Here is an 18161-nt window from a genome sequence, read left to right on the forward strand (position 1 = left end):
CCTCTCCTCTACGTTGGGTGTCTGGGCGTAAAGCCTGTCTTCAGTTTGTATCGTGCTATGTCTTCCTTCCCTGCATGCCTTCCTGGCCAGTGGGCGTGTTTGGGGGTTGCCCTTGGTGCGTTTTTGTCTATCTGCTTATTTGTGGTTTCTTTTATCTTTTCACTTTATTCTACTTGTTTGAAACACATAGATGGAGAGGATGATTCATATTCATTTGTGTATACTTATCCATCAATTCCTTTACATTTTCTTCCACCTATCTCTTCGCTCTTTTCTATTTGTTCATTTCTGTTACATTTATTCTGTTGCATTAGTGTTCCTCTCATCTATCCCTTTCCCGGGTTCTTATTGTTATATCTTATTTAAAGTACAGGACTTATGCTTCTGTTGTATAAGAAAGGGGGATATGTAGTATCCTGCTCATGATAATGTTCTGCCATTTGCACCACCTGCTCAGCCAGTGTGAATGTGTTGTGTGCTGCATAGAATGTTAGTGATGATGCGTAATGGAATGTTGGGTGCCTGTGAGGTGTAGTGTGACAGTTGAGAATGGGCTGAGCAGGAGGCAGGATGCTCCTGGTGGGGCTGCTTCACTACAACACCTCTACATGTAACTTACTTCAATAAATCATCTTGAACTACATCCCATCGGTGTGGACCTTCATTACTACACGTTGCTTCTCCGTTCCTTGACAGACACACAGCAGCTCCTGGGTCTTCTGACCGACCTGTAGCCTGGAGCCTCAACGCTGCACCACTCACCCACGTAGGAGACACTGCGACCCATCTGGTCCATGTTGCCTACCCGCTGACTGGACTAACACCGACTCCCAGGAAACCAAACGAGACCTTATACAGCACTGCTGGAAAATAGATTGGGACCCTTCCCTGGCCCTCTCTGCTGCGGGCTCCTTGTAACACTGATCTTCTTCCTCATATCATCCAACAACTTGGAGTAGGCGGCAGAGGCTTTGTAAATGGAGTGGCTCCTGCCCCGTGACCTTGGCATTGAGCCCACCCCTGGCTTTTCAGGAGGCGTCAAGGACCACTGCTTCCAATCCAAGGCACCCCATATGCTTCCCTGTTGACCACACAATGACTCCTCTCACTGGCCGCTCCTTTGACTAGATGGCTTCTGGGCACCTGACTGATGTAGTCCTATCCCAACAGGTGATACGAACCTATCCTCTACTGGCGGCAAGGGTCTGGGGGGCCAGAAGGACTTGATGACACTCATACCTGCTGACCCGGTGGTAATGGTACCTATTGGGCGGGCAAGTAACCCCGACTGACAAACCCCCTTGAGTCATTACTCCGGGGAGTGACGACTTTGATCAGGACTTGAATAGGACTGTTAGGCCCTGTTGACCCATTGTTGTTTTTTTAAATTTATTTTTATTTTTCTAGATCAGATATACCCCAAGGAGAGACCCCCTCCCCCCACACGCTCTGGCCTATATGCACTCTCAGTTTCTTGCTGCCTTGAAACTACCTTCCCGGCATGTTAGCCCACCCACCTTTCTAGCCACGGCTGGCCACAAAACCTCTGCTTTAGCTCATAGTCCTCAAGCAGGTAGGGAGTGCTCCCTGGCTGGACTCGCTGGGCCTTGCGGTCTGCGATATCTGACAGTTATACCCCTGCGCTATGGCTAATACCCAACACTCTAAACTACTTTCTCTTAATGCCCAGGGCCTGAACTTGCCTAATAAGCAAGACAAATATGGTGCTACCTTATCTTGCAGTATTGCGATGTCATCTTCCTTTAAGAGACTCGCCTCCTTTGGGAGGACTCCCTACACATGTCCCATCCGAAATACCCGACACGCTTCCCCGCGCATGCTTCAACCAAAACAGCGGGGGTGGCGATCATGTGCAAGCCGGGCTTTTACTACTGAACATGGTATGAGATAGGGAAGGCCGCTATCTAAAACTAACCCTTCAACGAAGCACCCGCCTGCTTACCCTCCTGAGTGTTTATGCCCCCAACCATTTACAAAATGTATACCTTAGAAACCTGCGGAAACAGCTGACACATGAGAAAGGTGACCTAGTTGTGGGTGGAGACTTCAACTATGTCTTGGACCCTAAGCTGGATCGTAGTAGAGCCTCTTTTGAATGTAATGGGACGATGTCTGCCGCACTTAAACAGACCCTCACTGATTTAGGTGTGATAGATGCATGGCAATGTAGACTCCCTGACACATGTGACTGTTCCTTTTATTCGCATGTCCACACCTCATAGTCCTGCAGAGAGTACCCTTTTCTCATCCACTCCCTGCTTCGCGATCTGGAGTCCATTACTATCTCTGACATCTCCATCTCTGATCATGCCCATGTGGAACTAATATGGACACATGGTGGGGGCCAGAGATGGGCCAGGCTGTGTTGGCGCTTCCCCTCGCACCTTCTCAGGGACCCAGATGATGCTGCAGAGAAAACTTTGAGCTAAATGACATCCCCGGGACTTCGGCACACATTCTCTGGGATGGAATAAAAGCCTCCATGGAGTGGGGTCAGGGGGCGTGAGGGTGTGGCGAGGGTGTCATGACATCCATCCCCATCGCACACGTGTGGGAGGCCCAACTGGTAAAGACACGATTGACTACTGAAATCAAGAACCTTAAGTTCCTTAATCAGTCAGCTCCCTCCCAGCGTTTTGCTTCACGTCCAACTGAGAACCCATAGGACAAATAAGGCTGAGCAATCTCTCTTGGCGCTAAAGCAACGGCTCTATGACAAGGTCAGTGCGCTCCTCGCCCGCAAGTTGTGACCGCAGCAGGTGGAGTCCACATAGCAAAGGTCAGAATCTGGGACTCCACATGGGTTACCACCGAACAAGTGAAACCGCAGGCGTTCCACAGCTATTACCAGGACGCTCCCTGAGATCTCATAGACTCTTACCTCAGCGCCTGTAAATGGGAAACTTTAGGGCCACAGCACACTGATCTCTTGTAAGGCCCCATCATCCTTGCTGAGCTGCAGCGGGCCCTGAGGGAGCTCCCTATTGGCAAGAGGCCTGGCCTGGATGGGCACCCGGTCTCCTTCTACAGAGCTTTTCTAGCCTTCCTTCAAGACCACCTGTTGAAATTATTCAACTTGTTCATGTCGAATTCGGGTCTCACTCAAACGATGGCGGCAGCTGAGATTGCCCTTATACCCAAGTCCGGTAAAGATCTCACCTCCTACTGCCCGATCGCTCTCTTGAACACGGACACTAGGATTTTAACTAAAATCCTGGGAAATCGGCTAGAGCAGCTCATACCTGGTCTCATATACCCGGATCAGGGGGGCTTTATCCACAACAGGCATACAACATTCGTCAAATTGCGCATTTGATGGAGTAGTCCCAGTGCCACAGCATCTCCTCCTGCCATCTCACGCTCGCCTGCGGGCGGTTCTTGAGAAGATTGGCCTTGGTCCGGCATGATTACTCGTATCATGGCCTCCTATGTCTCCCCTCTGAGTCAATGGTCAGCAAATAAACCAATATACCTAGCAAGAGGCACTCGGCAGGGGTGTCTGCTCTCACCCCTGCTGTTTGCTTTGGCGGTGGAAACCCTGACCCTCACCATACGACAGATATAGTCCATCACTGGCATCCTATTTGGTGGGACGCCCACACACACTTAGTCTCTTTGCAGATCACCTCTTGTTTACCCTCCCCAACCTGCCACTTCCCTCACCGCTATGATAATTGCCCTCACAGCCTTTAAGTGTGTTCTGGCTTTAAGGTCCGCATGTCCAAATCATATGCCCTGAATCTCATGATATTCAAACCAGACCACCCCACCCTACAGTCTCCAGCACCGTTCCAATGGACCCCTCGAAACATCCACTACCTCAGCCTTAATCTTATCCCAACTCTGGCTTCCTGGATGCAAGCTAGGTGGCCAGGGCTCTGCAAGTCCATCCTTCAGGACTACCGCTGGTGGAGACCACTGCATGTGTCATTGCTGGGTCTACTTTATACAGTCAAAATTACCATCCTCTCAAAGATCCTGTATCTATTCCAGTCCTTGCCCACTCCTATTCTGCAGGACGACATACTAATCTTTCAGCTGGACAATCACTCTTTAATCTGGGGAGGCAAACGCCTTAGGTTTTCCAACGCTGTGCAGATGCTTCCCAGGCACCCAGGAGGCCTGGCTTGCCCTGACCTTATCAAATAATATTAGGTGGTGCATCTCTGCCACATCACATTTCTGAATGGGTAGCCCGCGAAAGTGAGAAACATTAGTTCCACATGGGTCGGGCTATGGCCTGTTGCACCCTGTGGGATGTTGCCTGGCTCCATAATCAAGCTAGACCACAAAGCACCTACATTGCCACCCCACTAAAATTGTCCTGTAGATATGGGACAAGCTAGCACCCAAAAGGGGACTTACCACATACCCCTCTTCAAATACCCCACTTGCCTGAAACCCGGATTTTACGCCTGCCCTCAAGGCACACTCATTTCTCAGCTGGGAGGAGGGCGAATGCCTTACCTTGCATGACTTGTTTGAGGGCGAGACAATAGAGACATTTGACCAATGCAAAGCAAAGTTCCAGGTCCCTTAAATGGCCAGGTTTCAGTATTGTCAATTATGTCACTGGGCGCTTCACCCTTCCAATGGCCAGAGCGAGACGTGGCAATACACCCCCTTTAAAGGGAACTGGTCGGAGCTTATGATAGTACTAGGGAATTGATATTGTGCACTTATCACTTGCTTCAACACTCAGCGTAGGTCAGGACCCACCCATACCGATCGCAACCCACCCATACCGATCGCAAGGGCATGATGACACTGCTGAGTGCATCTCCCAGAAGTAATGGGAGACACGCAGGACGGACATACCTAAAACCTATAGAAGCATACTGCAGTGCAAGACAGCATACAAGCTGGTGGTATTACACACCAACCCGCCTTAGTGCAATTTACCCTGCCACCTCTGACCTCTGCTGGCGGTGGGGCGTGGCTCCCGGGGACTTCTTTCACATATGGTAGTCATGCTCCTTTATAACAACTTATTGGAGGGAAGTTCTCTGCCATAATAAAGGCACAATAGGTTTTCCTCTCCCGGCTTCCTATAACACAGCTGTCCTAGGCTGACGTCCCATAGAGTTGGAGGCAATGACTCACATTGATTGGCGCTTCATACGCCACATGTTAGGCGCTGCCAAGCAGCTCCTAGCATTTCCCTCCGCCCCCAATGGTTCATGCGCCTGTGGCATGTCATGGCCATAAAGTTCCTATCCCACAAGATAGCGCACACTAACACTAAATTTGCCTGCATTTGGCAACCACTGCTTGATTATTTCACTTGCCTGGAACACTCCTGCTTTACACCTTCCAGGCTCAGAGCACTCCAACTCTTTACTTAGATGATTATCTGACAAAGTGAAGTAGGTCCAATAGTGGTGTCTCTCTGAACCCCTTCCCTCATTTTACCTCTTCTCTTCCCCCGACCCCCGGACTCTCTCCCTTCGCACAGTCTCTAGGGGGTCCGGTGATGTACTTCCCCGAGCTTTACTGTTTGCCTGGAACGTTTATTCCAATTTCTAGAGGACACATGAATAGCCACTGTGCCCACTGCGCTCCCTCGTTAACCTGTTGTGCCTGGTCGGCATTGGTTGCTCTATGTTTACATTGTCATATTGCATCCTGTTTCTGTAAAACTGTAATCATGATGACGTAGGGAATTCATTGTGAATCTACTAGTGTCTTATGTAGTATCCTATTTTGACCTGTGGAAACCTTCATAAAAAGATTTCTGCTACATAAAGTAGAAAAGCACATTGCACGTCTAGGAATAATACCAAAACTCTTATAAAAACTGGCATCATCTGACATTTGTATGCCACCCTAATGAGCAATATCCTTTTTGAAAGTTCCAATCTAACCATCAGTGGCGAGAGAATCCTGAACCAGAAGCAAGTACCTATTTTTATGAGCAGGCATTATTTTAATAGCTAATTTGGATAAAGTTATTTTATAAATTCGGAGAGGATTAAATGTTGAGGTGTCCCTACAATACTTCCAATCTTTGCCTTGTAGGTTTCACTCTGATTTCATCATAAGAAATCAGAAGTTTAGTTTAAAAATAAATGTCTTGCATAACTACTTAGTCAAGCTCCTTGTTTGTTAATGGGAAATCTTATATTGCGACTTAATGTTGAGGGTGTGGTACCAGGAAGCCATTTCTGATTGACCGGTCCCAGAGTATCAGATCAGAGAGGCATTGACACTAGATCATAGCAGCTCAAGACACTGGGGGTTGTGTTTCCCTTTAGCCCTTTGCTGTTTGCAGGAAAAACATGAAGTGGCTGCAGGGCTAGGAGTGCAGCGAGGAGCTTTTTTGTATCCCCTGCCATGTGTCAGCATAGGGATCTGAACAGCATGTGTGACTGCAGATGTTCTGTCTGTCTTCCTACCTAGTTGCCCCTACGAAGCACAAGAGTGATGATGAATAAAGATGTGAAAGGTAAGCCAAAGCCCAAAGAAGACCACTTCTTTAGCCCTAAGCCCCCTACTATGAAAGGCAGAAATAATAGAGTTCATTCTTACGGTAGCGTGCAAAATGAAAAAGAAGTGTCTGCAGTGAATGAATTGCAAACCTTGCATCTGCATTTCACAGATAACAAGAACAAGTTACACAATGTGACTTACCAAGAGGATGAAGTTGTCTCACTTCTGTCTGACTTAGTTAAGGATTGGGATCCTCTCCCAAGAGTTTCCAATATGTGCTGTCACCTCCATTGAACAATTTGAGCAAAATTTAAAAGGTGTGCATCTTGAAATACCCAAAGTTCCAGGCGGAAGATAAGCTGAAGAGAATGGTCTTGAGATTTCTAGAATCAGATGTGCTTGAGAATTATGCTCCCAGAATAGTATGAGTGGTCAAAAGTGGTGAGACTAAGCATGAGAGACCCGCTTGGAACTAAGAAAGGAGATGCAACACTTCTTGTGTAATTGCAAAACACTGTTGAGAATGCCTTAACATTCAGTGCGGCAGTAAAGAAAAATATATCATCTCTTCGGGAAGCTAGGATACTGCTTTTCTCAGATCTCAGTAAGGTTACATAGGCAAGGCTATTTGGCTTTGATTTTATTTAAATAAGTCATGAGGCGCTTTGGTCCCGTATCTGACATTGTTGAGCAGTGTGCATGAGGGAAAGACACCTTTCTTTTCTAATAGAAATGCTGCTGAAGCTGTTTGCTGGACCTATAGAAAATGAGGGTGCCAGGTACATTCTTGGTGTTCTATAATGTCATCACCTGATAGTTCGCTAGTCACTTCTGCCATGGTTCCTGTGAGCTGTGGGAGAGTGGTGGTAATGTTGACTGGATGAGTGGAGTTCTTGTTTTGGCTGTTGGCTTTGTCCATGCCCGGCATCCCTTCCTGCTTGACTACCTCCCAGACTCTTGGTCCCTACTTGTGGGCTACTGGTTGGTCCTGTGATGGATGTATGAAGCATTTTGTTCTCTTTTATGCCTTTTAAATGATAACGTTTTGCGATATTACTGCGATTTATTGGGCATGCTGTGGTACAAATGTGGCTCCATAAAGTGTTTAAAGAAAAAAAAAATAGAAAAACATGCTGGCTTCTCAAGGGTTAGCGAACAGTCACAAGTCAATGCTAAGTTTTTAAGATTAATTATTGGTTGAAAACCAATTATCTGTCCAAAGGAAGGACAGACATCCCCACATTGTTGTCAAGTGAACATCCTCTTCAGGTCCACTTCAGGGTTTCTTGGGGTTCCCTTATGGGAAAAGACCTTCTGGGGTGTGATAGCCATTTCATTTGATGCTGTTCTCAAATAATTCCCGTCTGCCTGTGACCCTGCTGCGATCCTGCAACCTTCTCATGGTTCTACACCACCACCAATAGGATTAAGCAACTACCTGTTTGTCAATCCTTTTCAAGTATTGACTGAATGAGGTGCTCTGTGTTTTTATCAGATGAAGCGGCAGACTCTACTCCTGTCAGACCACTTCCCCCAGTATCTTTAAGTTTAGCTTTACAAACCTGTAGCCTCAGAACCCTACGAATTTGGTTTCCCAGAAGCTAACTGGCAAGCCATGGAAACACCACCACCTAGTCTGCATCGCCTGTGGTCAGACTGGTCAAGGTCCCTCTTACCTGACAACTAGGCTTTCTGCAAAAGTGATGCTGATCCACCCACTCCCAAGGAAATTATGCTCAGTGCTAATACATCACTGCATGAAAATGGCAATCCTGCAAGATATAGGAGGTTGGGATGAGAATCTGGAAGTAACCTCGTCTTGCCTTTGGACCTGGTTCTTCCTGGTCTGTTCCTTGATAGAGTTGCCCTGATTCAGAAATCTATTTTGGGCTATTGCACTCAATGAATTCTGTGACCTTCTTCTGTATGTCTTCTTACCCATTCATGTATATAACTTTCCCTAGTGGGATTTACAAAAGAAAACAATTGTTCATATCAGAATGTCCTTACCAAAGTTCTAACATACGTAACCCAATGTCACTTTTCAAGAATAACTGGTTCATAAATGTTCTTGATGTGGCTCTCGTGCAACCTCTCAATGTTTCTTTCGTTTGGATGCTTCTGTAGTTTTAAAACCTGCTGATTAACCTTTGACATAAAATAAACTATCCTTGATTCTAGGGAACCCGCCACATAGACTTTTCTGATGCAAATGTACTTGGCCTGAAAATGTAATGACCTTTGAAAAGCTTCAAGATATTGATATCTACGCTTTTTAAATTTTTTTTCTGTTTTTCATGTGTTCTAGGAGCCAAGATTTGTGAAAAGTCCTGTATCACCACCACTGAACGGATCCTTCTGGGCGTGGAGAAAGTGGTTGCTTGAAACTGCAACCAGAAATCAGTTGAGTAGTTACCTCTGGTTGATGTTCTCTTCTAGTCATGAAGCCAAGCAACCTCTTGCATGTTAGGCACGGTGTAAATGTTACAGCGTGCAAGATGGGCGCCAAGATTTTGGGGAATGATATCTTGTGAGATTTCGAAAAGGATGTTTCTCTAGGTGAAATCTCATGAGTGCTCGCTCCATCTGAATGCATTTCAACATAGGCAACACCACAAAGGTTTTAGTCCTTCTTAAACAGTAATGGAGGGCTAAATGGGGTTTATCCGAAAGGGGAAAGGCACCATTTGATTGAAGGGTGTTGTAGAGAGGGGCACTATTGGAACATACTTGTAAAGTTAGCCCTTTAAATTAAGTTTAACTAAAGGGTTTTTGTGAGAAAAAGGGATCTGTGTGCCCATGAAGCTTGCAAGATTCCAAGGTGGAACAATGGGAGTCTGAGTGTGTGTATGAGAGGGTGCAGAAGTGTGAAGGTGCGTGACTGGAATCTGAGTGCCAGTGACCTTTATTGAGGTCTGAGATGTTGTGATGAATTTCTAAATACCCATGGAACATCTGTTCCACATGTTCCATGGGTATGGTAAGACCTATGACAGTTTCCAGATAGTTTTCAAACCCCTCCATGTTAACTAGTTAGGTGACCTCAACTAATTCTTTTTCATGGTAGATGGGTATCACCAAATGAAGTCTCACCATATTATTCTACCACCAAGGTAACCAGGAAGTTCTTTTTGTGATACCGGAACATATAGTTATATAATTCAGAGGAGAGATTTCAGCAAAATAATTAAGAACGTATTTCTCAAAATGCATTTCAAAGTAAGAATCAAGTAAATAGTGAGATGCCCCCGCATAAGCTAGAATAAAAGTTAATAGGTTAACAGAAAAGAGCATTTTGTTTTTACACAAGAAGAAAGCAAAAAGGCAAGAACTGTGATCCCTCTTTTAATATTTGCCTTTGAAAAAAAGGTACAGTACCAGGTGCGGTTTAACGTTGTCACTTCTTACCACGATAATCTATTTCTGTGACACTTTTTCTCGCTTTTGAAGTAGTTGATAAGGATCAATCTGAGAATTAACCAAAAAAACCTTGAAGGAAACCTCTTTTAGAATGGTCAGGATGTTATAGAGCATGCTGAAACACAAAGGGAGAAATTACAAAAAGAAATAGAGTGGGTTAAGTAAGAAATATATAATTTATAATTTAGGAGTAAACACTAAGAACATGACGGTTTAGAAACGGTTACTAATATATTTCAAGAGGAATCTAAGAAGAAAATTATTTTAATGAGATGAAAAGGATTATCAGATAGGAACAGTTTATTCATATGTTCTCTAAAGTCAATTAGACAGTGTAAAAAGCAAGCCGTGAAATAATTAAAATAGATTTGTTTGACAGAGCTGAATCCACAACTAGTGGGCCGAAAACAGACCCTTGTGCAAATGTAGGAGAACCTGAACTTAAGTCAAATTTTTTATTGTTAGTCCTTTTAAAATCATTAAAGTTACTCCAGAGATTGAGACTTGCTGAAACACAAACACACCCTTAAGAAAAGACCTGGAAGAAGGGTCACAGAGAAAGATATAAAAGAGAGAGAAGTGATCCAAGTGGAGATGGTTTAATTAATATTGAAGTAATAAGGTCACAGATGAAAGCGGAGTCCTAGAAGAAACTAACTAAATCACAAATGTAGGTCGTGTAAATCAGATATAAAATGAAGATGTGGTTTATTCATTGCAGCAGAAGTTAACATTTTTTAAGAGGGTCCTATGATACCCCAAGTGACATTTCACAGACCAGGTATTTCTGATTTACATACCAGGGCCTTAAAGAAATTCAAGTAATTTTGAGTGTGAGCTCGGGAAATGCACTAGATAGTGAAGATTCAATGGATCTTATGGATAAAAAAATGCCCTTTCTCGAGCTGCGTCATAACTAATTTCTGAAGGCTTGACTTTAATCGCGGAGAATAATATTGTCAACCCATCTTTGTATTGCCATTGATGGTTGCCCCCCTCTCCCTAGGGAGCTCATTTTTCTCTGAATTCCCTTTCCAAACCAGTATTGAAGGATTATCTTGCAAACATTAATGATCTAAGGAGCCTCAAGTAGCTTAGTTCTACCAAAATCAAGAGTGGTCAGTGGTTTGACTAATGGGATTATCTGTATCTGGTTTTATGGAAATAACTACAAGCCTTTGGTAAGCAATACGTTTGCTCCACTAATGTGGCAGAGGGGGTAATGATAAGAGCAGTCTGAGTGATGTATCCTAACAATGTGGGCGCACTGTGTATTTGAGCCTCCTGTGTTGGGATGTTCATGGTTATAGACATGCCCATGAATTGTTGTAACGATCAAATGATACTACGACATCCAATTGCTTGAGGAGACCTGGATCATAGATAGATCTCAAGTACTGGATTACACTGTGGTTGACCTTATAACCGCTTCAAATAGATGGAGGCATACTTCAGATGGGTTGGTAACGCTCCTCTAAACCACGATTTCCAAACTGTCACTTCTCTATCCATACCATGCATATGGTAGCTGACAGCATTAGTACAATTCTATACAAAAGCAAATGCAGGTCTCACTTCCCAGTTATTTTTGTTAATTGTTTATTTTTCTCCCAATGGTATAAACTTGGACTCAATGCAATTGAATTTGTTAGTGTTCTGGTCTGATGAAAATCTTTTCACCCATGGTTGCAAGAGATTTTCATAGTTGGTTTTACCCACCAAATTATGAAGACTGTTGACAGAATATTGTCTGTTTTGATATGCTAGCTGCATTTTCCACATGGATGGGTGTCTATCGCCATTATTACAGTTGGAAACCTGGTTATTTGTTTGTGCTTGATTTGTCGACCGTACGCAAGGGTGCATCCTCGCCCCCCGTAAATTATATATTTGTGCACATCCATTAATTAAAGTGTTTTGATTTAGAATTGAGAAAAAAAACTTAATGGGAGTGACCCATGGCCCTTGTGTGCTTTTCCTAGTGCCTATTATGACCCTTTAATTGCCAAAAGAGGGCTATTTTGGGCAGTAGATTTCTAAAAGAAAATCTGTACGAGGATAGATGAACAGTACTTAGTGGAAATCGTCCATTTTCAAATTAACATAATTCCTAAATCGTATTATCATTCGCAAGACAAAATGTGTGATTGATAACATTTCTGTAAATTCCTGCATGCCTAAATATTTTGCAATGTGCTACTCCAGATAAACAAGCCATTGTGCAACCACAGAGTTTGCTGCTCTTGGTATGGCTTGATCAGTATAAATTCATCTTGTGTGCAGAAGTGATGTGCATGGAACAGCATTGGAAACTTAACCTTGACTGAGGTATGTCTTTAAAAGTCATCATAATCTCCCAGAAGGGAACATTTTTATTTTGTCTTAAAAGCGAACTGGACAAGTCCCTGTGAGATTCTGGATTCTGGTAATGTTTGAGCCTTTCTGCATTTGGTAAAAACTCCTACAAAGGAAACTCCAGTAAAACCAGAGTAGGAGGTCCCAGAATGGGAGTAATGGTTACATTACGTTAATTTATATGACCCTATGAATGATCCAGTTACTCCTACAAGATATGAGGTTGAGCTTAATTTTATGGAAATGATAGCAGTAAAAACATACAGAAAATATCTGCTATGAAATTGTCGCAGACAGCAATGCCTGATAGTATATCATTGATAGTTAAAAATAATATAGATTATTGGGGTGTTAAGTTTTTCTTACTTTTTCACTGGAAAACATTATATGGGGTGGTCCCAGAACCTTGGAAAGGAGCTGTAGTCAAACCTGTCTTCAAAACGATGACATGGCTCTGCCTTCTAGCTGTTGAATAATACATCTCTTAGATGTAGTAGCTGAAATCTCTGTAAAAAAACGTTTACTATTCCATATTAATGAGTAGGGCCGAGAGACAAATCTAATCTCTATAGGGCAAGGGGGACTTACAAATGGCCACTCAACAATGGGATTTTCGTTTTTCGGTATGATCAACAAAACATAACTCTATTTAGGTAAACAGTCTTTTATACTGCTACATTGTTGACTTCTGTGTAGCATTTGACCTAGTTAATAGATTGATGCTTTGGTTTGGGTTGAAGCAACTGGATATTCCGAGGTGAATGCTCTCTATTTTGAGAGTGTTGCGTTTAGGTAATCTGGGCCCAGGTCAAAGTCTACTCATAGGGCCATTTGTCCCTGAATGGCCTCGTCAGAGCTGGATATTGGCTCTGCTACTTTTTGGAGTTTACTTAGCTGACCTCCCTCTGGCTCAGCTTTCAGCCTGTTCGTCCTCTCTTAAATGTAGGAACCCTTCGTAACTTGTCTCCTTTACATGGATGATGAATTAATTTTTGACCAAATATCTATTGTGCTACAATGAAAATTGAATGCCCCGTTTGAGTATAGGGTTTTAAACCATCCAACCATAAATTTAGAAAAATAAAAGTAAATCTCTGTGGCAGTCAGAAATTAAAGACGGAGAAGTTGTTTTGTAAATGGAATGGTTTCTTTTACTTTATTTTTTGATTTGGGACTTGTAAAGTGTACACCCAAACTGTGTTTCATGGTGCTGAGCAAAATCCTCAAAAATACAGTAAATAGGCAACAGAAAATTGAAGGTTAAGAAAGTATCATTGGCAGATTAACAAGAAATAGCCAGGTTTTCAAAAGCTTGCAAAACGTCACAAGGTTGGGCTCTGCTCGAAGGAAGAAAAACAGGGGATTCCATTAAGTAGTATCAGGTTCAGGCAAGGCCCTGCATCTATCTATTCGATAACAAATCTTGGGCATTGTTAACAATTTTTGTTTCACAGCTTTGAATTGATGCTTTGGTAGTAGCTAAATCTAGAATGTTGCGGCAAGCATTGAGAAGTAGAAACTGCTCTCCGCACTAAGCACATGGATTTGAAGAGAATCTAGCGTTTCAGTGGTAGCCAGTGCAAAGAAGAGAGGGTAGCTGAGAAACCATAGAGACGCAATGCAATCCAGGCACCATAGTTCTAAATTAATTGTAGTGTATGAACCTGATACAAAATATATATATCAAGATCGCTTATGCGATCGAAGCGCGTCCGGGGCGGACACTTGTCTGCAGTAACTTTGGTGATGCTAATTGAATAAAAAATGAAGCAGTAACCTTTCGGTCTTGGATTTTTATTAAGACTTTAGAAATATAGCGGTCTGTACCTGTTAGTCTCTAGAACGATATCCAGAAATCCAGGCAAATATAAAAAAAAAAATATATATATATATATATACTGGACACCCCACCTAATGGAATATATATATATATATATATATATATATATATATATATATATATATATATATATATATCCTTTTCTTCCAACACGGCTCCAATAAACGAGAACCAAGGGATGGACACAGACCCGAAGTAAGTGCCTGCAGTGTTTATTGTCCAGAAGTCGTCGATACGCGTTTCGGCTCGGGAGAGCCTTGTTCACTCGACATAGTATCATAAAGTGCATACATTTGAAGTGACAGTGCATACATGCGTCATACCCCACGTGGTCAGAAAATAGATAGACATAGAAGAGATACACATAATGCTCTCAAATTATCAATCAGCTTGGGGTAAAACCGTCAATCATGTGCACAGTAGCAGTGTAGAATTCAAAATACAATAAAAAATTCAAAACCTAAACCTCTTGTTGGAATAGAGCAGAAAATAATGGTGGTAAATGAACCAAGCTCTACCCCAACTAGTGGAAATGGCCGGCATGTAGTAATCAGTATTTATAGTGTATAGGAGATAGCTGATACATCCACATGGGTAAATGCAAACAATCTCAGCCTCATAATTCATGTAAAATAGAGAGTGGCAAGCCTGGGCTGGGAGTGAATCCTGGTAGACATGATAAAACTTTAAAACTGTGACAAGTAGCGTAACAAGAATAATATCTGCATGAAATACAAGGGAATTTTATGACTAAGTATGGGTGAAGTTCCCATCATAGTCGTATGAAGGTGAATACCCTGGAATAGAACCCACAGAAAAAAGGGGGCATGGCATCACCATTAAATATGTCAGTCACAGTGACAGAGCAACTAGTAAAGGACCCACATGAATATTAACCACTATACAATATAATCATAAATGTATAGTGAAAATAAGGACAAAATATGTCCGTAAGGTTGGAGACACTGAAGGTGCTTGTCATGTGAATATCATGGCAAACATAAACCTGTAAAGAATCAAGATACATCACCACTCGTAATAACGTGGAAGATGTATGAATGTGCAAAATAGCAAAAGTGCATATATAAATATATAAATATATAAATATGGGCTATATAAATATATAAGTATATAGATAAAAAACCATACGCATTAAGGACAAATAGAAACTTGAAACTTAATAAGGATAAAACAGGTTAAAATTCTACCGTAAAATCAGTAAAAATACAGTGTCAGTAACCTATAAAATATAATAGAGATAGAATATCAGTAGACAATATATGAGAGTCATATTGTGGCTAACATGTGAGGTTGCTAATAACAAATGGGAGACCATGGACCAGGTATTCTACAGGCATGTGTACAGATCTTCAGTCACATTCAAGCCATTCGGGTGCTTGGTGTCGAGTTGTAATATATATCTTGTCTCGAGTTTTCTGAGTTTGTATTCACGGTCTCCACCTCTTCTACTGGGAGGTACGGCATCGATTACAAAGTAATTGAGACCTTTGTTGTTAGATTGATGGAATTTCTTAAAATGTCTGGCCACAGGATAAGTGCTATCTTCATTCGAGATTGCGCGAAGGTGTTGAAGAATGCGCTTGTGGACCTGGAGTTTAGTGCTCCCTATGTATTGGAGTTTGCAGGGGCAAATCAAGACATAGATGGCAAATTCGGTCTTGCATGTCAGGAGTTTGGTAATTTTGAATGCAGTTTGACAAAAAGGGGTGGTGTAGGATAGTGTGTTGATCCCATGAGAGCAAGCTTTGCAAGTTCTGCATCTAAAAAAGCCTTTGTGAGTTTGCAGCCACGAGGTTTTTTCCATGATCTCTGGGTCGGTCGACACCAGACAATCCCTCATGGATGGGGCCTTACTGTAGGTAATGGACACCCTCTGCGGTAGCAGGGGTCCAATAACCGGATCACATAACACTAAGGGCCAGCAGGTTTGCACGATCTTGTGTATGGCCCTGTGTTGTTTGCTAAAACTCATGATAAGGCGAAAATCAGGCTTGAGTTTAGTATAGTTAGTGGTGTCTAAGGTCTCAAGGTGTGTCAAAGTGCGTTTGTCTTGGAGAAGAATGTTCCTATCTATACCGGAAGTTTTGGAAATGGCAGAATCAATGACATTGAGTTGGTAACCTCTTGCGAGAAATCTGGCTTTACTCGATTCTTGGGCAGTTATTAGGTCAGTGCTGTTGCTACAGACTCGCTTCAGACGGAGCATTTCTCCATATGGAATGCTCTTTATGAGGTGCTGGGGGTGAGAACTCTGAGCGTGAAGAATAGAATTACCCGCTGTTTCTTTCCTGTATAATCGAGTCTCTAGTTTATCATTGAGCACATATATTTGTGTGTCCAAGAAATTGACTGTAGTGTCACTGACATTGACCGTGAAGTGTAGATTGCGATGGTTACAGTTTAAGTTGTTGACAAACTCTAACGCCCCTTCAATGTTGCCCTTCCAGATCACAAATAAATCGTCAATATAGCGCAGCCATATCACAATGTTGTTCTCCATAACCTGTTGGTACTTAATGTTGAGGACCAGCTCTTCCCACCAGCCCATGTGTAGGCAAGCGTAACTGGGGGAAAAGCTGGCCCCCATGGCTACACCTCTGGTCTGTTGAAATAACAGATTATTGAACATAAAAATGTTATGTGTGAGACAAAACTCAATCATGGATATCAGCATATCATTATGTGCCTGAAATTCAACCTCACGTTGTGCAAGAAAGAATTTAATTGCATTGATACCATCAGTGTGTTGGATGCTAGTATACAACGAGGAAACATCAAGAGCCAGCATAAGAAAGTCTTTTTGCCAAGTGAACCCCTGAATTTTCCTTAGAAAGTCACTTGTATCGCGAACATACGATGGCAGTTCCTTTACAAAATCCTGAAGGAAGTAGTCCATATATATGGAAGTGTTTTCAAGAAGGTCTTCTTTTGCAGTAATGATAGGTCTTCCTGGCGGGTTGACCATGTCCTTGTGTACCTTAGGGATGAAATAGATACTAGGAATTGTAGGATTTTCTTTTCTCAAAAATTTAAATTCATCTTCGCTGATAAGATCTTTTTTCCTCCAGCCAGCAAGTTTATTATAATATTCCTGGTACATGGATTTGAGATGAGCCGTGTTCGTGCGGCTGTAACATTCTCTATCATTCAACTGTCTGAAAGCTTCATTGTGGTAATCTTCCTGTGATAAAATGACAATATATATATTCCCCCGTTATAGTTAGTGCAGGCAACTATAACTCACGCGACCGCATTCCTCTGCTGATGACGTCAGATATTACATCACTGATTAAATATGTGTCTTTCTGAAAAATAAATATTTGTAATATATGTATAGCTAAAGATTAATGGAAGAAGACATGGGTAAATAGGTGTCTAAATACAGTGATGTAATATCTGACGTCATCGGCAGAGGATTGCGGTCGCGTGAGTTATAGTTGCCTGCACTAACTATAACGGGGGAATTTCATTGGTTTTTTGCGAGGGAAATGTCCAGCTAACTATAACGTGTGAAACCTATGGTTTTTTAAGTGAATTTGCAAGGTTTTTTAAATGCTAATTCCTAACTATAACGTGTGTGAAACCTATGGTCTTTTAAGTGAATTTGTACGGTTTTTTAAATGCTAAGTTATGTATTTATTAATATATATTTTTTTCAGGTTCTTCACCGTGCGCGCACCGTGCGCGCACCGAGCACCCACGTTGCGTTGTGCGTGCCGTGCGCGCACAGTGTGCGCATCCCACGCTTTTTCGATAACAAAATAAATGTTTTTTTCATCCTTGGGGGTCCTTCAGTGACCCCCTGACAAAGGCTAGGGGGTTAGGAACTGTCCACCCTGCCCCCTTTTCACATTCTCCACCTTTGTTTTTCACTGCCTCAGACTGCGAGAGACAAAATGGCGGCAACACTTCCTGATTTCGACCGACTGGAATGTTTACTGTCATGTAACCACCAATCAGAATTACGCTCGCGCATGTCAGCGTGCGCGTACGGTATGCTTACCGTACGCGCACGGTGCGCGCCTATAGATCTATATGTACTTTTAACTGAAATTTTCTCAGGAACTACTGAACA

General features: G+C 42.7%; 1 protein-coding gene across 3 annotated transcripts in view; it reads left to right on the plus strand.

Moving 5' to 3' along the window:
• The window catches only part of ZRANB3 (zinc finger RANBP2-type containing 3), a 615617-nt gene that overhangs the window by 113790 nt on the left and 483666 nt on the right, over positions 1 to 18161 (plus strand). For all 3 annotated transcript variants that reach the window (XM_085645762.1, XM_085645761.1, XM_085645763.1), the window contains exon 2: positions 8759 to 8853. The gene's annotated coding sequence lies outside the window, so the exon portion shown is untranslated. The remainder of the gene's footprint in view (positions 1 to 8758; positions 8854 to 18161) is intronic.

Source organism: Triturus cristatus, chromosome 3_1, assembly GCF_964204655.1.
Source record: "Triturus cristatus chromosome 3_1, aTriCri1.1, whole genome shotgun sequence".
NCBI classification, from domain to species: Eukaryota; Metazoa; Chordata; class Amphibia; order Caudata; family Salamandridae; genus Triturus; species Triturus cristatus.